The 21469-nt window shown below is 39.0% G+C and overlaps 1 long non-coding RNA gene across 2 annotated transcripts in view; it reads left to right on the forward strand.

Annotated features, from left to right (window-relative positions):
* The window catches only part of LOC118253995 (uncharacterized), a 59065-nt gene that overhangs the window by 29312 nt on the left and 8284 nt on the right, over window positions 1-21469 (forward strand). For both annotated transcript variants that reach the window (XR_007708983.1, XR_004780569.2), the window contains one exon: window positions 11749-11851. This is a non-coding gene — a long non-coding RNA (uncharacterized LOC118253995). The remainder of the gene's footprint in view (window positions 1-11748; window positions 11852-21469) is intronic.

Here is a 21469-nt window from a genome sequence, read left to right on the forward strand (position 1 = left end):
GCTTTCTAATTATTCAATAAACGTATTAAAATGGAAAGGAAGAAGGGAAATCTAGAAGATAAAGGGCTTAGAATCAGCTCAGAGAAAAACAGTCACTTGTGATAAATGTAAGGTAGTTTGTAATTGATCACAGTATTGAAGAATTTTACCTCCATTAGCTTTATGGGCTGTTACATGCTTTCTAATCTAAAGTAAAACTAGATCCACGTGAGCTTTTTGTAAATAAGATCAATCAGGGCTCCTTTAAAGATTACCAACGTGATGAAGACATTTTTTCCAGTCATTGCTCTGCAGCCCTACTCGTATGGCTTGCTGGGAAGTTATCTCTGCTTTCTTGTAGTGACTGGGGGCACTTCTGCCCAAGGTGTGGGGGTGAGGAGGAGGTAGGGGAGGGGAGACTTGGGCTTTACCTTATGTGTATAGTAGGAAAGGCGAAGTAGAATTTGATGAGCTCTGTGTCTTCAGTGAACACCACAGAACTTCATAGGAGACAGAGTTTAAGATCTGGCCAGGGTCCAATAAGTCTGGAATATGAGATCAGTATCAAAAAGACACGATTCCCCTAAAACGTGTACAAAAGTTTACTTTTTTGATTGCTTTTTTTTCTTGTGTGTAGCTTCCTATTTTCTTCTATGAAAAAAGGGATGAGTGTTCTTTTCATTTTTGTATTCTTGCCTTTGTGGCTACATTTATGCTTCCTGCTTACAGTGAGTACAGATTTCAAACATCATACTTAGTGCTTATTGCTATTATCCATCAACACAGTGGCACACAATTCCACTGATTTTAATATAATTGAAGCAAATTAATTTTAATAACTAAAATCTGAACATTAGCATTAGTTGAAATGGGAATAAAATTGCTCCCATCTCACACTTAAATTACTGCTTCTTTTCAGAAATTTTAAAACAGCTGACTCTGAATTCCCACCTGCGTTTTGGGGGAAAAAATTATTACCACTATTTTTTACCAGGGTTTCATGCCGAATTCTATCGGGGCTGTGGTTATGCTAAAGATAAAGTGCAGCAAGAGGGCTGACTGCTGCACCAGGAGTGTACAGTGGAGACCATTACGGTGTGATTTCCTAGTCCATAACTGTGCATCCCCAAAGAGGGGAACATTGTTTTACCTTCTCAAGTGGTGTGAATGGATTGAACTGGAAAGAAAAATCAAAGCTTTCAGTCATTAGAATAAGATTTTATGTCAGGTTTTGTGGAATTAACTTGGTTTATTGTTCTTGTATAAAACCCTCAAACTGTTTGGAACAAAGGTCAAACTACTTCCAGCTTCAGCTTACCATAACAATTCCATTAGGAAGTTTTGGCTGATGTTTTTTTCCTTTAGTGGAGGGGACATTCTCCTGATACTTTTATGACAAAATAACCAAGTTCTCAAAATGCTCTCATTTTGGTCTGATCCTTGCTGTCTCTTAGCAGTCTGATGTTCATGCTGTAGGCAGTGATCCACAATTTTGAGGCTCACACCACATGCAAAAATAAGGGAGTTCTCATTTTGTCTCCTTGCTCTATTCAAAAGAAAAAGCAAGTGAAAGACTTGATATTTTAAAACCATCTTCAGATTTCATTGCCCTGTTTTTCTATTGATGTAGGAAGCCTCTGAAGGTATCAGAGCTGTGGAGAACCCCCGTTACACTGCCAGCCTGTGCTGTTAGCGGTCCACATTTACAGATTTGGAAACTGAAGGCAAGAAAAGCTGGAGCTTAATTGAATATGGCTTTTCTTATTCAGGCAGACTGTTTTGTCTGCTTGTGTTGAACTTTATGGAACGTGTCTGTATTCAACAAGAAAAATGTTTCTGCACAACTCGACGTCTCTGCTGTTTGGTATTTCACTTCTGTGCCACATTTGTGGCTCTGAGCAAGGCAAGTCTATCTGCAGCAAATAGCTTTGTCTGGCTGCTTGTATTGATTCGGGAAGTTACAGTGGGTGAGCACATTAGTAGAACTGTGTATTAGTAGAAAAATGCAGTTGGAGGATTTACTCTGGTTTCATCCCATCATGACCTGGTTGATTAAGCAGGCGATGCTGCAGACTTGTACCTGTACTAAGGAGCTGTGCAGCCCTCTGAGGGTTGTGTTTTGATTGCAGGCATATCCTGCTCTGGCAGCACACGTTTGCACAGGCTGGACTCGCAGCCCGAGTCTGGGCAACCCTACTGAATTTTACATCATGGTCTTGTGGTCTGGGGAGATGCTTCCCTGTCTCTGACATTCTGTAGCTTTTCTATAAGTAACTTAATCTCTCCTGCTCACAAAACTGTTTGCAAAAAAGCAAGAAATATAAGTCCGTGGTTTTGATGCAGACTAACTCTTAATTTGAGTTGAGCTTGACGATAAGTGTGCCTTATCTCTGCTGAAATTAAGTGAACCTTGGAAGATTTTCTTTGCTGCCCTGCTTTCCTCAAGTGTAAAGGATACACACTGTTGGAGCGGTGGCAGAGGGGATCATGTGGCAGATGATTCTTGGAGCGAGAATTAGAGAGTCCTTGCACATGAGAACTGCTAGCAGTGCAATAGCATTAAACTTTAATGGCTGATGTGTGTGTGCATGAAGGGAATAGGCTGGCTTCTTAATTTGGGGTAGTGAATGCTGTTAACTTCCTTCATGTTTATGAAAATTAAACTTTAATTATAAGGCATTTGTTTTGAAGTTAATTTCTTTCTCTTTGCCTTTTTGCTCAGGTTGAGAAATGGAAAGTGAGATTACATAAATTGTTTAATTTAATTAGTAGTCTCATGGTAAATGTTCTGCAGAGCACTAGTGACTGACCTGTGCCCTGACATTATTGAACTATAAAGCAAATACCCATGAGAAGAAACTATGGCAAATTAATGGATTTTCTAGCAAAAGCTGAAAATTAAACTCTTCTCTCATATAATTGTTTCTACAGAAATCCTTGTATTATTGTATCTGAGAATCTTTTACCTGAGGAGGTAAAAATTAGTTTATTTCGAACTCGTTGTTGAACAGAGGGTGTATTGCTTTATGAATTACTGCACCATGGGGGGACTGAAGAGGAGAGGCAGCCCCAGCTATTGGCCCGCCTGTGGCTGCAGAAGCTGACTTGATGGAGCCTTTTTGTCAATGGGGATCTTCCACTCTGAACCAGGTTGCTGGGTCTGTATCCTCTCTTCTGGCGTTAGGATTCAAATTCAAGAAGTGCAATTCAAAAATTCAGCTTTATACGCACCAAATATCTGTTAAACTCTGAAGCACAGTTCCTGATTAGTCTTAATTGTTTGTACTTGCTGGGAAGTGGACTGGTAGAACTGCATTCTGAAACCTTCCAGTAAGGTTTAACCTGATTTACAACTCATTTATTCCAAAGGGAGGGTGATAAAACACCTCTTCTGACTGTTTTCTAATAACTCTAACCATTCAAGACATGGGCAAAATGTTGTGGAAGATGACGTGAATTTCAGCCACTTCAATAGTGTCAATTCACTGCAAAATTGTTTAATTTTTTTTAAAATAAAATCTGTACATGAAGCCTAAGAGTAATCAATACTCAGATGGATGTTTTAATGTGGGTCACAGTACAATTACAATTAATTTGGGTAATTTTTCTTTAGGGATCTGTTGCTAATAATTCATTTCTTTAATTTCACAAAGAAGTTAGTAGCATCTCATACAGGAAATGTAAACTTTATTTTAGAATAAGAAGGGGTAGAGGTTTGTGTCTGAATGTGACTCTTAAATGTTTCTAATGCTGTCGTCTACCTAGGAAAACCAAGCCATCTTCTACGGTAATTCTGAAAGAAACCTGTGATAATTTGGTTTCGGTAGAAGATTAGACTGATGAATTTTCATCCATATTGAAAGCTCAATGGTAAAGAGCAGAAAGCCCGTCACTGCTTACTGGTATTTTATGAGCTGTGTTTTTGGTGTGTGGTTTGATTTGGCTTTGGCTTTGGTTTTTGTTTTGTTAGAATTTCCACTACTTCCCGCTATCTTGTTATCTCTTGCAAGGCTCTTGCAATGCTGGAGGTAACGGCACTGATGGATAGATTAAGGAAGAACGTTATGTCTTAATGATACATTTAATGAGAGTGTAAAAACAACATGGTATTGCTGCATAATCTCTCATTAACACTTTTACAAATCTAATTGCAAAATGTTTTAAAACTTTGAAACCTTAATCTCAGACGTCTTCAATTCTGTTATGAAAGTGTGACGTGATAGTTACGTGATGGTTTAAAGACTTCCCAGCATCCTACAAAGTGATCTTAGAGTTTCCCTTTCTCTAAAAGTATGGTTTCTGAAGACATCACCATTTACTTATTTACATCAGTATCTTCATTGCATCATCAAAAAGCAAAATATGTATTATAGCTTGAAAGCAGCACGTGATGCAGTGATCAGAGAGGGGAATGAAACGGGGCTTTTGAACAGCTTTTCCAAGAAGGTGCAATGAGGCTTCTCAGCGTTATCATTAGGTGCCAGCCTCATCCTGCTCTGAATTCTTCAAAGCAGCAGGGCTGTTGTTTCATTAAAAGAATATATCTGCTTTTAAAGTAAGAGATTGTTAATTAAATAGTGAAGTTTGCTGCCAAATATTGATAATATTTGAAGCGCTAAGTCAGGGCTTGTCAAACAGCTCAGCGTGCTATTTCTGGATGCTGAAGGCCATCTACCAGGCCGGACAGACCATGGCACTGCCTCCTCCCTTCAAGCTGCCCAGGCTTGGAGCAGTTTCCTGGCTGGGAGCTTGAAGGTAAATCATTAAATCCATTGAGTCCAACGTGCATCTGCTGAGACTGCTGATGCTGGAGAATAAGGGATACCAGCTGGCTCCATGACCAGAAGTCAGCTAATTTCACATGCCTGCTTCTCTGGGTTGCTAATAGAAATGTTGGCATTTACCTGCAGGAGCTCCTGTGCACTTGTGACACAACTGTCACCTCATTTATTTTAATGGCAAACATTTAGGTCAGCAGGTAGACATACATTATATATATATAATTATTTTTTTAGGCTGTTGGTACGTATCTGGAATAGAAGTTGAACTTAAAAGAAAATGCCATCCAATTTCTAGTACCTGAAATTCCAAAAACTGAGGGAGCTGTGTGTGTGGGAATTGCCTTGCACCAGCCGAGGAGATTAGCTTGGCTCTTTCAATTAGATTAGAAAGCCAGAGTTAACAAACCTCCCCCAGGAGCAAACAGCTGTGGTAACGATCACAATTTATAGTCGGGATTCTTAGGACTTCGGGGAAGAATGGGACAGGAGGGGAGAAATCTGCCTGAGTGCAGGAGCTGGCAGTTGTCTAGGCAAGCTTTAACTTCATAAGGCTTATCCAATTAATCCCTGTGACTCCTTGGCTCTTCTGCAATACCTAGCAGGTGGGCTTAATGTACTAAACAGCCCATGAGCAAAGGAGAGAGAGCTCATGGTACAAACAGTGTAAAACAGCTCCCAGCAGAGTGCGGAACTGGAGACAATATCATCTCCTCAACATGATGCAGTTGTATAGCCTCAAACAGTACACTTCTGGAGCACGCTGCACAGTAACTGAATGAAAGCCCTTAAGCAAACCAGGCAGAAAATATAAATTAGCTGAGAAGGCACATATATCTGAAAAATCGATTTAAATCCTGCAAGGCCCTTGCCAGCAGGACCACACTCTCAAACTTTTCAGATCCAGCAGAAATGTTCAACACAAATGTATTTTTAAGTACTAGTACTAAATAACAGACTTCTGAGCCAGTGATCTGGAGTTCACTGAATTATCCTCTATCTCAGTAAGGCACATCAGAAATGTTCATAACTGGGCAGCATAAATGAATGCAAGTTTCCATCTCAGACCCTTTAGAAATCAAGTTCTGCAAGCCTTCATATAGTACGGTAAGATAAAATTATGGCTTCACTAATGTTTTCCATTAGCTGCTATCTGCACCGCTGCTGAAAGCATTTGTGCCTTTTGAATAGGGTAGAATTCGAGGCATAAGCAATGCCTTGTAGCTCCCAGCACTCCTCTCCCTTCCCTTGTGCAGGGTGCACTGAGGAGCATTTGCTCCCTACACGCTTAGCAAATGCTGAACGCTAGAAATCATTGCGATGGTTATTAATCACTGAAAATCAGACATGCCCCAAGCAAGAGTTAAAGTGAACGCACAGCTCGCTTTATCAGATTTATCAGATGTCTGTGCTTTCAAAGTTCCAGTAAATTGCTCTTGAAATTGGTATCTGTACACAGCCATAGCTTGAGCAAGTAACTGGAGGGGCTTGGACTGAAAGGATGGGATTTCCAGGGGTGGCACGGGAGGCAGCTGGCCATTCCCACCGCTCGTGCTCTGCCTGCATGTGCCGAGCTCCTGTCAGACTCCGTACGGGCAGCATATATTGCATATTCTGGCCTTATTCAAACACATGCCTAAGTAGGAGCTGATTTTTCTTGTTACTTTTTTACGTTTGTGGGTGAATTCATTTATTAGACTTGACTTAGCAAGTTTATTAGCTTGCAGGGAGAGGAACCTGGAGAAGAGATACCTGATGCTGGTATTGCAAAAGAAAAAAAAAAAAAAAAAAGTCTTCCATTATGAAAGCAAATGGAGTAATGGGAGAAAATATACTGAGGTGACAGTTTCTATTACTTCATATTATGTGAACTAACTTCTAGCTATAAAATTAAGGGTTTCCTTTACGAGCGCTTCTGAACAAATACCACTTTTGCTCAGTTTCCTTACTCCTTCCAAAGGAGCCTAATCTCTGTCTGTGGCATCCTCCTTCACACGATAGTGATGTGGAAGATTACTGGGTGACACTGTAATGATTATGGAAGCTGAGCAATCAGTAGAAGACGACCGCTTCCAGTTCTGTAGACAGAAAGTCCTCACCCACACTAATGACAATATTAAAAAAAAATAAAATCCACAAGCTTCCATCAGCAAGACTTTGGGATTCTTGAGAAGAAAAAAAAAAAGGAAGAAAGATGTAGAACTGACTTACTATCGAACTTTTGATTCTGTAAAGGTGGAAAGTGAAAATACAGTGAACTTCAGCAATCTACCAAGAATACTAGGAAACAAAAACAAGTACTGAGTTGCACTTTTCTGGTTTGCATAATATTTTGATTTCCCAGTTGCCTTTCACACCCACCTCCATCTTAATTGCTAATATTTACTGACCCAGATCCTTCAGAAAATATCTAACAAATGTATTATAAAAAAGACAGTTTCTGCTTGCAGTGATTTTGTTGGCTTGGTGGTTGTTCTTCACTAATTAAAGAGAATAGCTCGTTATGTTAAATCTCAGTTCAGATACAGGTGATCAAAAATTTCCACGCTTAGGTTTCGTAACTGATGCTTATCCAGAGTGAAAATGCAACAGACCTGTTAAGAGTGGGAACTGGTAGGTGCCTGGAGGTATCAAATCATATAATCTTTGAAAAAGCTCCTGAAAATTAAACACGTTGAAATAAAACATTGATCAGAATAAAACATTAGCAATCCTGTTTTTGAACAATGTGGCTTTGGGAACATTAGAAGTCTTTGGAGATGATTATTCTTCAGGAATCTATATGTGTTTATGGAAACAGTATTCTTCAAAGTCTTTTTTTTTTTTTTGTGTGCATCCTTTCTTTTATACCTCTGGAGGCCTTAAATGTTGAGGTCCTAGAAGCCATCGAATTGTGATTATGACAATGATGAATGGACTGATGATGTAGTATTCACACTACAAGCAAGGCACCTATTTCTGTAAGGCTTTCACTGTAACAAAGTAGATGGTTTCAAATAGCAAAAAATCTGTTGCAATGTGATGGATTCAGTATATATGAAAGTCTTGTCTATCTTTTCCTATTTTGACATGTCCAAAGAGAGAAGAAGAAGAAGAAACAGCAGCCTTTCCCTAGACTCTACTAATAATGACTTAATAAGGGACTTAAAATGCAGCTGGAGACTCAAAGCTACGCTTTCATACCCAGGTCTCTTCGACTGCAATTTTGATAGCCACCTTACATTTGAATTTTATACACAACAGTACATGCCAGCCACAACCAGCTATAAAAGTGTCATTACATTATATTATCAACAGTTTTGAAAAGCCGTTTTATTTATGGCATTTTATACACTGTTACTTCAAGAGAATGGCACTAATGTTTACAGCAGTGTTGTCTAATCTCTGTGGTCTCCTCAGCATGGTAGTGAGGGACACAGGCTCTCACTCCTTGTCTCCCCATTTCCTTTTGATGGTGAATAATCTTGTGCAGCCTGGTGCTGAGAGGGAAATAGCACTGATCCCCAGGCACCCTCCACCAGTCAGGAGTTTGCAGAAGAGCACTACCTGCAGCCTTTATATTCAACTCTCTGAGCATATTTATTTTTAGCTTTATATCATCGTTTTATGCCAACTGAACAAATAATAAACAAATCCTTAAAAAGACTCTGTTGTTCCTGGCTGCCAACCTGGAGCAATGCCAGAATCAATTTGAAGAATTGCCTTGACATCCCACTGTGCATTAAATTGAGGGCACACTGCTTTGCCAGCAAGGTGGGCAAGGAGAGGAAAGGCAGGTGGGGAACCCCTCTTGCTCCTCTGAGTAGCCCAGTCTGGCCCCCTCTGCAGCTTGCTCAGTTCTCGGTGCCCTCTTTTGTCCCACCCAAATGTTTCTCTGAACAGTCCTTGTTGCAGAAATAGTCAATGGGAGGGGGCAGAGTTGTGCATGTCATCCCAAATTGCTTATCTTAATTAACATTTAGACAAGAGGGTGTGGTTGAATGAGTTTGGGGACAATTGAAAATGTTCACCATTGTTTTCTCATCATGTTTAACGTACTGTGTGCATGCTATAAATAGGATGACTGGTTTTGTTACTGAAGTCTGACAATTTTTCATCATTCTAGTGAAGGTACCCATGAGCCCATAACTTGGGCTTTTGCTGGAAGAATAGGGGAAGAAAGAGCACTTGTGCAATTCAAAGCTTTGTACCTTAAAAACTAAAGACTATCCCAAACCTTGTATGCTAACCTGCTGATGAGAGAGAAGACACACAAACCCATAGACTATCAAAGCAAACTCCATTCCATTATTCATTTCACAGGCAGTTCACTGGTTAGCAGCTTGCTTTCAGAGCTCCTGGAACAGAATTTTTGCTTTTGGCTTGCTCAGAGCCTTGGAGAAACAGGCTCCAATTACTATCTGTCCTGGTTTCAATTAGGACAGAGTTAATTTTCCTACTAGTAGCTGGTAGGGTGCTATGTTTTGGATTAGGATGAGAAGAGCGCTGATAACATGCTGATGTTTTAATTGTTGCAGAGCAGTGCTTACACCAAGCCAAGGACTTTTCAGCTTCTCACTCTATCCTGCCAGCGAGCAGGCTGGGGGTGCAGCAGGAGCTGGGAGGGGACAGACCCAGGACAGCTGACCCAAACTCGCCAAAGGGGTATTCCATACCATCTGACGTCATGCTGAACAATATATAGGGGTGGCTAGCCGGGGTGGGAGGGCCGGCTGCTTGGGGATAGGCTGGGCATCGGTCAGCGGGTGGTGAGCAATTGCATTGTGCATCACTTGTTTCGTACGCATTATTATTAGTAGTACTATTACCATTATTATTGTTATTATTATTTTCCTGTCTTAATAAACTGTCTTTATCTCAGCTCACAGGCTTCACTTTCCCGTTTCTCTCCCCCATCCCAGAGAGGGAGGGTGAGTGAACAGCTGTGTGGTGTTTAGCTGCCGGCCGGGTTACACCACAACACTAACACAGAGACGACTCTCCCACTTGTACTTGCAGGTCATAGCTGCCATTTACTCAGCTCCTGCCTTTACATTTATGTAAGGTATTACTGCTAGGTCTGGGCAGAGTGTGTGTATTCATGTTTGCCCCGGATAGATTGTTATGTTCCTCTAGAAAAACAAGGTGTGTGCTCTTCTTACTTCAAAGTAGCTGAGCCATGAGTACAGATCATGGTTACCAATTCATCTTAAACCACCTTATTAAGTATTCCAATTGTTTGTATTTTTTTAAACTGCCAGATAATTTTTTTCATTATGTTGGGTGAATTTTCAAGAAACAGCCACTCATCCAATTCAATATATACATATATATATATATATGTATGCATATATATGTATATATATTTAGAGATTTTGTCTGACTACTTTTATCTGAAATCCACATCTTTTTCCTCAACCCTGCAGTAACATTCACTACTTGATAAAGAGCAGCAAACATAAAAATGTAGCACTTTTACCTTATTTCTCCTCTTCCAATTAATACGTGACACACCTGGAATTACTAATGTCATTCCTGAAACAACACTTGGTGCAGTGAGAGTGCTTGATAAAAATCTTGTGCCCTGCTTAGACCCTGTTTCTGGGAATACATGGGCCATGGCAAAGAGCATGCTGGCTTTAATTACACTTCAAAAAATGAACTCAAATTGCACTAATTGTGATGATGCTTTGCTGTCTGATCTGGTAAGACAGTGAACAGCAAAGCGCAGATGGATGAGTACTGCCAGGAAAGATGAGTTGCAGGTGCAAGTTGCAAAGGTTGGGGTTTCAGCTCAGGTGCTGGGGTGTGGGTCCCAACATGCATAGCCCTGTGCCAAGCGTGGATGGAGGATCGGCTCCAGCGAGTCCTTCCTCTGAGGCCCGCTGGCTGTTAGCCAGTGCTGGGGGCAGAGGCTTCACGTGGGAAGACGGGGTTTGAGCAGGGTTACAGTTCCCTAGTTTTGACTGAATAGTGAGAATGAAGGTGGGGTTGGTTGGTTGTTTTTTCCATTTTGCTTTCAGGTGACTGTACTCGAGGGAATTTTGACTTTTTTCTTTGGCATTTGGCAAGCTGCCTATTTTTCACATAACATAATTAAAAACCTGAGCATTCAGTCTATATTAAAAAGGAGACTAGTCCATCCTCTGGGAATAGCCCTTTTTCTTTTTTGTTTATGCATAAATAAGCAAAGCACTGTGCACAATGGCTGAGCATGGTATATTTTGTTTCAAGAGACCCAGAGTGCCCACAGCTATACTTGACTTCAGCAGGAATTCTGTGTGTTCACTTCTTCTGAAAATTAGACCCTTTGTTCTTTTCCTAGAGCAATGACAATTTGTGTCTCAAAAGTAAAATCATGCTGCACCATAAGCTGTGGTTATAACAATATGCTCGTGGTTTTGTGAAGTTTGCAAGTTAAAAAAAATAAAAGGATTTTGAAAACATAGTTTTGATTAACACCTCCTTCAAGATTTTAAAATCTTGAGTGTCTTTATTTATTTATTTATTTCCCAGCTAGTATTCCTAAGGGGGACTTGTCTCGCTCTATTCTGTTTTAATAGAGCAGCAGTAAAAAATGGGTTGCCATTGTGTTTTAATAATGGTCAGAAAGCTCTCTAGGTGCTTCATGGAGCAGAGCTGCAGGAAATGGGAAATGGGTAGTTCTTATTTTATTTTTACAGGTACTTTTCCTTGCTCTTACTAGTAATTGTTTGAGAACAGAATAAAATTCAAGCGTGTTGCCAGATCTCGTAAGCATAAATGTAGGCACCCGAACTATTTCTTTGACTATTCAAATGTTCTGTGGTGGTTTTCTATAAAAAGAAGTTGTGTTCATTTCCGCGTCTAAAGTTTGGATGGTGGGGAATGTTTACTTTACAGAGGTTATGATATGTGTTCGCAGTTACATTCCCACATTGGACATATGGAAACGGGTATGTTCACAAGGGCTTATTTCTTGGAAAGTAACATTTACCCTCTGAGTTTTGCTTACCTTTTAAATTTCCCCTAGGTATTCTTGTCAGGAAGTTTGCTGGATGGCAAAACCGCCTCTCCTACGCTATCATTTTGTGGTAAAGAAGGTTGTGTTTGGATCACGTTCTAAATAGGCAAAGGTGAGAGGACCAAATCAATGTGTGTGTCAGACTATCTCTTGGCTTATCTCTAAGACCCATCCATGTTTCAGCTTCTTATCTTCTTTCAAAATGTCTTTATTATTGACTGGGTTTCCCTAATCTGCATGTGTCCAAAGTACAAATACAAATTAACTAATAATCGCATACTTAAATCACTTATATTTGTTGTCTAAGGAGATAGTAAAAGAGATTATCTGGGGTTTTATTCCTTGAAGTGTTACAAACTGACAATTTCAAGATCAGAAGCACAGCACAGAGTGAACCTTGTGCTAAGGACAGAAGATGGAGTTGGGGAAGGACCAGATGCTGGCAGGTTTTACGGGGGTGGAAAGGGAGAACCAGTAGGAGGGAAGGGTGGCAGCACTGAAGAACCAGTTACGTTCACGTCATACTGTAGAGTTGCATTTGGAGACTGACCTGGTGCTGATGCAAGCTGTTATATGCATGCAGAAGGCATGCAGCGGTATGTATCTATGTAATAAGATGTGTAAATAGATGCCCCTCATCCAGCGATCTCCTCCCAGGCTTGCAGCCCAAGCTTGCAGGTGCTGATAGTTTGAGGGTCTCTGCAGTTTTCTCTGTTACTGTGTGATATGTACGTCAGCCTGGAAACAAGGGCTTTCTGCAGCATTCCTACCAATGACTATGGAAAGAACCAACTAATGATTATTTATCAAAGACTGTGTTATTCTAGAGTGGCAAAAAGGATGACAACAGTCATGGTAGGTGGGATTGCTCCTTCACAAGCCTTGTGTCCTAAATGTCTTAAGCATTTGTCCATGGAGTTTTGTCATACATACTCTCTATTTTTGGCACTTACTATTACATTTCCTAAGGCAGACTAAAGTTCTTCTAACTCACTTCTTTAACGTCAACACCACACACCTGGACCTTCTTCAGGTTGCTGAAATATGCAGTTCTAATAGTGCCCAAGTGTAACACTTGCTGTACATGCTGGCTGCATGTCATGTTTTGATGGATGCATTGCGATTACTCTTGAAACAGTAAAATTCAATAACTTTATGAAGCTGTTTACATTGGTTACAAATAGTAATTACTGTTATATAAAATACTTAGTAGTATTTAGTTGAACTTCCAGTGTTTTTAGTTGAACCTAATTCTCAGTGTAAGACTTGGTCACTACCAGTCATTTCTATGTTAATTTTAATGGGTTTTTAATAGTAATATGTAAAGTAAATGAACTGAACATTTCAGTAGAGATCTGGTAGAATGAATGGAAATTTCAGAATAATCTGAGTGGTATGTTAATTGCTTGGTAGTTACATTAAACTGAATAGCAAAGTGGATGGTATTCAAAAGAAGCTGAAAATACTCTTCTGACTCCAAGATGGCATGTTAATTTAAGTTTTAAAGGGTTTCTAATTTAAATAATTGTGTTAAATTTTACCGTCTGTCATCTTATAAAATCAAAGTAATGAACTTAATAGCAGAGAACATATTTGAAAACATCTTTGTTGGAGCTGACTGAAAATTTTAACATAACTGTTTTTGATCACAAATAGTAATTTCATCAAATAGAAATGTTATCAGAAAGCATGATGATTTTTTCAACAGAATAAAGTAAAATAATTCCTTTAGAATTTTTCACTTTTATGTTTTTTGAGATTCACAAAGAATTTCTTTGGATGACTTCTTAATTGTGGTTCTATGATAAATATCCAATTTTTTGTATTGATTTGATACTTTGAAATGGATTACTTTTGGAATAGAAATTTTATGACAAAGTTAAATCATATTAATCAGAATAGTTCTGTATTTTATTTAGTGGCATGATGAAATAACCAATGTATTTGACTAGAATTGAATTTCTGAGTTCTTGATCCCATCATCTTGGAATAGGTGTTGGGATATAAGGCTTAACACTTTTTTTTTTTTCCTTACTGTGAAGTGCTAGGCATGCTCCTTGACTGTTCTTCTCTGCTATAAAGCATCATGTGTAGAGAATTAAGAATGAATGAGGTAAGCACATAGTTAATGAAGTTCTGAAGTGCCTTGCTGAATTTCGCTTTGAGGGGAATTAGCTGGAATATGTCAAGCAGTAGCGATCATAAAGGTATAGAGCGAAGTACTAAGCTATTTCTGAAAAATTACCATCTTTGAGATGTTTACTGTTGTAGCTAGCTAACTGCACTTAGCTCATTGGTAGCTATGTGAAATTTAGTGGTTTGCAATCAATGTCTAGCTTGCTGTAACATTTTCATCTGAAGCTAAACCACCACATATACTTTGAAAAATAAGCAAAATTCAATGTAGGTTCAGGATTATTGCTTAATAGTGCCTTCCTATTTATTTTTGGTATGGAAAGTGGAAAGATTAAATTTCATTGGCTTTATTTACAGAAACAGAAATCCTTGCTTTTCATGCCTGTTACAGCAAATTGGTTTATTAGGCAAAAAAAAAAAAAAGCAGCAAAGAAGTTGGAGTAAATATTTGCCATTTTCTGCAGAGAAAAATGTTAACCATGGAAGTATTTATTCACACAAGAAACCTGGTCTAAGTGTTACATTTATGTAGTCACGATAGAGATGGTAATCGTGATTGCTCACCACACCTTGTGCAGTCACTTCTGTTTGCCTAAATTACTGCATCAGAGCAACAGTGCTGCTGTGACATGGGCTACATGAGGGACATGAAGGAAAGGGGGATTCCCTTCTGTATGACACTTGGCTTAGCTGTTTCCTGGTGTTGTCTTTGGATTTTTGTCTGCGCACATTACCAGCCAAAACTGACCTTCATTGCAAAACCGACTTGGTACATAAGTAGAAATTAAACCACTGAGCCCATAAATTATTTCTGTTTGCTCGCCTTCAGTCTGTGAAGGCAGATACGTAATATCGTTTTGGCACAAAAGAAAGTCCAGAGTGTAAGCGTTTGGCTGGGCCATGGCCATTCATGCTGCTTTAGCTGATGATTTTACCAATGTCCTCCTGGAACAGAAGGTTTGTCTAGACTTCAGTTAACAGTAACATCAGTGAGCGTCCCAAAGTGACAAGAATGAAGTCCCCCGAGTGGTTTGCAGATGCTTTGCCAGCATCTCCTTTGTTGTCATGTTTCTTCTTGTTTTCTTACTTTCCTTCCATTTTTGCCATTGTTTAAATGAGCTTGCAGCAGCTTTTAATTACTGCCTTGTAAAACTCAGTTCTGTCAGTTCATGTGATGTTTGTTGAACTTTTCAGATCATTTTGGGTCTGTGGAGCTTCTGCCTGGTGGGACTTGTGTGGAGGTTTGGGCTCATTAAGCCTTTGCATAGCAAAGCCAGTGTGGAAACAAATTTGTCAGACTTTATTCACCTGTTACTGTGTGTGTGTGTTTGATTGTTGGTTTTGGTTGGTTGGGCTCTGTTTTGTTCTTTACCTTCAGTTGGGCATCTCTGCATGATGATGCTTGTAAAGGGAAGTGATAGGACTCAAACAGCAAAAGAAAATCTGACACTGAAACCACAGAATGTTGTGACCACCATAAAAATCAATTGGTAATTCTTTGCAGGGGCTTGAAACTCATTTTCCATCCATTTACTCTATTTACTTACCCTCTTTCACTGTGCTTCATCACCACAGCATCAAACACAGTTGATCAGCAAGAGATTTTACGGATGAAAATGAAATGATGAATCTTAGAATATTTTCTCCTCTCATAACTGTGGTAATTAGAATCTAAAAAAACATTAAAGCATAGTTCTGACGTTGCAAGCTGTGTTTGAATTGAGCTTCCAGTCTCAAAGTGATTCTTTTTGCCCAGCTCTTTGTGTTCCTTCTTACAGTAGATCAGTGCAGATTTCCATGTTCAAGCATACTCAGCCTTGCAAAATTTAGCTTTGGACTTAAGTTGAGAACTTCCTAACAGTTTCTAGCTTCAAGTTGGTCATGGGATGATTCAAAACCTAAGTGAAAGATTTTGCTCTTAATGGATCCAGACTGGGAAGACATGCAATGTAATTTCTCTGTTATTAATCAATAGCAAAACCAAATTGCCCTTGATAGTAAGGATGTTTCAGGATCATTAAAATGATCTTCCTGGTTGTTTTACTGGCAGTGTCCGTGTTACAGCATGGTTTGATTTTGCTGCTGGCCAGGAAAATTCAAATCTACTAACTCAGTGCCTCAAGGCATCAAAATAGTGCTTGTTGGGTTGGGAATGAGCTGGACTTGGTGCTGCTGCAGCGAGGGAGATTTGGCCTCATTGGGAGTGACTGTTGATGCACCCCCTAGGTAAGCAATCAATAATATTGATCTGCCTGGGTGAATTGTGTGCTGCTTGTGAGGCAGTGGCACATGCTGCAGACTAATAGCAGAACGAGCCGGCTCACCAAGCTGCTGCTGGCTTGAATTACAGGAGTTAGAAGTGACGGATGTTGGGAAGGCTAAAGGATTAGCTACTACCCAGGTTAGTGCAGTCTAATCAGGGACTAAAGATGATGTATACACTTGGCTCTGCTGCCCACTGCCTACCTGGGTGGTACACGTGGACATGGAGCCTTGGAGGGGACTGGCATCTTCTACACTTGTGCACCTCAGGTGAGGCAGTGTGAGCTAGGTCCCTGTAAGGCAGCTGCGGTATCGCACAAATAAAACAGAAAATGGAAGCTGACAAATTGTTTCTCTCTAAACTGAATATTCTAATAGCTTTTAGTTGCTTTCATTACTTTCCATGGGTACAAGGAGAGCTCTAGTATAAATGTTAATATTATGAATGAAACGTGAGTCCCTTTTATCTGAGTAGGGTCTTCAGATTCACTTAGTTTCTTTCTGGTAGAATGATTGATGGAATGTCTGATTCAGAACCGGACTGACAACAGAAATTATAGTTAAGGAATACTCTAATTTTTAAAGTGTTTAGCTTAGATGTTAGTAAGAGTTGAACACTTTTTAAATGTTTTGAAAATAATCTCTGCTAACACAATCTCACTGACAGACATTAAGAAAGCTTCACATATTGGCAAACTTTTCCTTCTTTATTTCCCCATCCTGCTTCAGAATCTGTTTTTCTTTCAGTACAAATGTGCTATTTATGGAGAAGCTTTTGCTGGGTAATCGAAACAATTCTGTGATAAGAAACTTGTAGCCACCTCTAATTCCAGTGTAAGGAGGAGGATGAAATCTCTGCACTTGAATATACTTTAGATAATTCTTCAGAAGTACAAACAAATATTTTACTCACCTGTGCACAGAACTTATATGTGACAGTATCTAACTTCTTTCACACCCCAGATAGCACAGGGTGCTGACAAGGGCTGCAGATATTTGCGAAACAGATGTGACCACTTTCTCCAAAAGCCTGTTGATGTGCTGGCACTAACTGTAGCTAAAAGTGACTTGTGCCATAACTACCTCCTAGATTCTGTCCTCTGGAGCAGGAATAGTCTGGGATCGAAGTATAGAAGTAACACCAATTCTTTGAAAAGAAGACAAATACTATATAAATTTTTATCAAAGCGGCTAATAATTAAAGATGCAATTCCTGAAGTTCTCTGCTATGAAATCTTTAAGAGGCTCTACAGAGCGTATGTGGCTCTACAGGAGAGAGAGGATTTCAGTAGTCAGTGGTAAAAGCCCTGATCAGGGGTTACGTGGCTGAAACTTGTCACCGCAAGGATGGAGATGATCTTTCTGCTGAATCCTACTGTAGTAGAACATGGTTTTACTCCGTGGGTGGAGCAGCTTTCTGTGGAATTTGTTGTAGAGTCTCTGTATAATCAGCTCCTGTGTCTACTCCCCAGAGGAAGACGTCTTTCTGATAATTATTTGCTTTCTGTATAGAATGTATTTCTTTTCTTCATAGGCAGAAATTTTATTCCAAAAGCACCTAGCTCCCCAAATCAAAATCTCGCATGATTCATTCATTCATTGAACTAGGAAATACAAAATATACTTGCACGTTTTTCTACTGAAAATAAGAAGTGTGGTAATAGGGTAGTTATGTTTCAAACACTTTTGCATATGCATTAAGACATGTATAAATTTACTTCCAGTTTAAATACTGATGTGCATATTTATATTTGTATGTGAATGTCCCTGAATGCTTGTCTTTTGAACAGATTTTTCCTCTATGGTATTGCAAAGCTTTGAAAAAATCAATTCTTTTGAGTTAAAGCAATACTGCTAGAAAGAATGATCATCACTGGCTTTAATGTGCTCAGGAACCAAGAGTTGTATTCTTGATCAGTCATAGCAGAAAGTCTTTTGTAGGGGGATAGGTATTTTATTTCAAGGTAACTATTTTAAATGAAAATCATACTAAGGAACAGCTAGCCAAGACAGTATATGAACCTCGTAAGATAGGTCATGGGTTTTCCTGTCAAAAAATGTCATATAACAGACATCTCTTTTGACAATTTAAGTGAGTATATGGCATCACAGTCTGATTCTTTTTACAACCGTGATTAGTTTGCTTTAACTTGGATTTTGTGATCACATTTTATAGCCATTACATAGACTGTGTTCTCTACATGTATTTATATGTTTAAAGCCTTAACAAAAACTTCTAAAATAAAAATAAGGCGCTAATAAATATAGCATTATTACAAGTTCTACAGGATTTGATTTTTATGTTAGGTTATGTATTTCTAGAGCTACATGTTGGAATTAAAAATATATATTTGATATTAAAATACATAAAATACATAAACATTCAATATTATTTCTTAAAGGTGTGAAGCAGAAAACAATTATACAGTTGTTAGGTAAGTGGAGTACCTGTAACAGTAGGAACAGTTTTTTCATCTCTTATGGAGAGCTGCATTGGCAGGATGGGCACTAACAGAATCTCTGCTGATATTGGACTGATGAAAAGCAGAAGTATAAAAATGAGACTTAGTGCTGTGTTCAATTTGAAAAGATGTCTGCACCCTTCTCTTTATTCTACATTTTCCTTACAACATTCAGGCTTTCATTTAAAAATAACTTTCTCCTCCTTTCCTGCCAGGAAGTTATCAGCTATCCTTGTGTAAATCTGTGCTGACACATGTTAATTCAACCTTGCTGAGAACTGTCTACTTTTAAATTGCAGTGGCAGCAAATGCATAAACTCTAGAATTTACTGAGGGTCACACCAGTATTAAGATGCATCAGCACAGCAGTCTCAAACCCTGGTCCTGCAAATGGCCATGCTTACAGGCAACCAGCTGAAGCCCTGGAGAAGTTACGAAGTTCTTCCAAGGACAGAGCTGGAGCATTAGTCTTCATAGAACACGAGCATATTTATTCAGTGGGAGTAAAGATCTGGTTGGACCTTAGTTCAGCTGTGTCTGGTCATACTTGAACAACATTAAAATGCTTAGGGTCAATCTTGGAGGTGTGCAATATGATATTTAATACCTTGTGCAAGTCTCTGGTCCTGTGTATAATGGCACTGGTCACATAAAAGGTCACAAATGAGCCCATGTTAGGAGTAGAAATATTCACTAGAGGTGCATATATGATCATATAAATGAGCGCAGATGATCACAGAGATGAACAAATCTCACAAGCTGGCCTCTTGGCTGCCCATTGGTGCAAAGAGAACAGATTTTTATAGTTGGCAAATGAGACTTTTAACCTAATCACAACAAAGCTGGTTTATTTGCTACATCTCCTGAGTTTGGCAAGGTTATACACGGAGAATTAAAAGGAGCTTATTTGAGATAAGCAGTGAACAAATGGGTAGTGAACAAAGAGGTGAGGCAAGGAGACAGCACTGGTAAGCCTCACGCAGTCACTAGCTACCAAATTTGCTGGGTATTTTTGGAGGGGTAACGAAAAAGGAGACTGATTTTTGTCTGTGGCTGCTGCCCAGAGCCAGTCCAGAAAAGTGCTTAAGCTCTGTTTAAAATCATTCCTATTTAGAAAAGCCATCAAGTTTAAATGCTTAGCTTTTAAGCATTGCTTAAGCCCATTGGCTTCAATAGGACTTAAACTGAGGGTCCTTAAGGAACGGGGATAATTCACTGAATCAGGGCCACAGAGAACAACAAAAAATATATATTTTCTCAGGTACTGGATGTACTTTAGTTCTCCAGAAAATATGCATTGCATGCAAAAGAAGTTGCTTAATTTTTGAAGTAAGTAGAATCATAGAATCATTAAGGTTGGAAAAGACCTTCAAGATCATCTGGTCCAAGTATTTTTAAGCAGTGCAAGTGCTTGCAGGGTTGAGAGCATAACCTCCAGGATGGTTTAAGTACGCTCTCTAAACAAAATCAAGACTGACAGTATACCTGAATGAGGAAAAAAAAAGGAGGGGAGGGGGGCAAGAAAACCTGTATTTTAAAGCTGTGAAATCTTGGTGTCTATATGGATAAGTGCTTCATAATTCAGTAATAATGTAGTCATGCATTTAAAAAAATCTAGGATTAGAAAAGCATGTAATTCCTTTTTCACATTTTGCTTCTTTTCCTATGCACACACCAGACCTTCCTTTCCCCAGCTAGTTGCTATACAGTGAAAGGTTTAGAAGACACCTGAGTGCAGGAAGATATACAGAAGGCAGAAACGTGCATATGCCTCTGTTTGCAGGTAGAGTTATGCAATATGCTTTTCAAAATCTGTTTGTTTGTATGTTTTTAATTGTACTGCAGCTATAATCTTCCTTACATTATACTTATTTATATAACAGCAGTCCTTTATCTAGCCTTATCAAGAATAGGGTTCTTTTTCCTTCTTCATCCATTGGCCTCTGATGAGCTTTTTTTGTGTCCTTTAAGAGTCTGGAACAGAGTTTTACCAATGGTGCTGAGAAAAAGGCTAACCCTTTATAGCAAGTAATACATTAATTTGTCCTTTCTGGAAAAATGTCTTCGCCTGAGGCCCTGATTCACCATGCTCTGAGGAAGAAAGAGTATTTTTTCCGCAGTAGTAATGGTCCAGCCAGGGGAATGTCACTTAGCACCAAGGGATGTCAACATCGCAGAGCATTTGCTAATTTCATCAAGATTAATATAATCCTTGGCACTTGGTCCTAAATCATTGGTGACAGCTCATGGCAAAATGGGAAATATCACAGGGACCAATGACACTTTCTACAGCTTTCCCTTCAGCAATAACACTTCTGACGTATTTATCTTAATTACCAGCAGCAGGAGAAAAAGAAAGAAATAGAGACAGAGAGAAATTTGATTGAATTTGAGAAAGATCATAATTTAGAGTGTGTTCTCTGTACAATTCCAAATGTAGATTTTTGACAGAGAGAAAGGAACACAATTCACTCAAATGAAGGGCAAAAAATGTTATGAAGCTTACTGGAATATATTTCATAATTTTTCCTTTTGTTAAGCATTAGCTCTAAATTCGAAATAATAAATACATCAGTATGTAACTTGTTCAGAAAGGCTTCCATTCCTTTATAGTAAAATCTTCCTAGCAATGGAAAAATAACAACAACAAAAAAGTAGTGTCCTTGCAGGCAGCTGAAAACTGAATATTTCAAGTTGTTTAAGTTTGAAATGCCTTTAAAATAAAAAATAAATGGGTGGAATGAAATATAAAACATATTCCTAGATGATTCAATTATCCCATTCTGTTCTGTGTTTTTGGAGTATCCTTACTCCTACAGCAGTAAGTGTAGGGGTGCTTCAGAGCAGTGTCATGAGGAGCTCAGCAAGCC

The sequence above is a fragment of the Cygnus atratus genome, chromosome 18, assembly GCF_013377495.2.
Source record: "Cygnus atratus isolate AKBS03 ecotype Queensland, Australia chromosome 18, CAtr_DNAZoo_HiC_assembly, whole genome shotgun sequence".
NCBI lineage: Eukaryota > Metazoa > Chordata > Aves > Anseriformes > Anatidae > Cygnus > Cygnus atratus.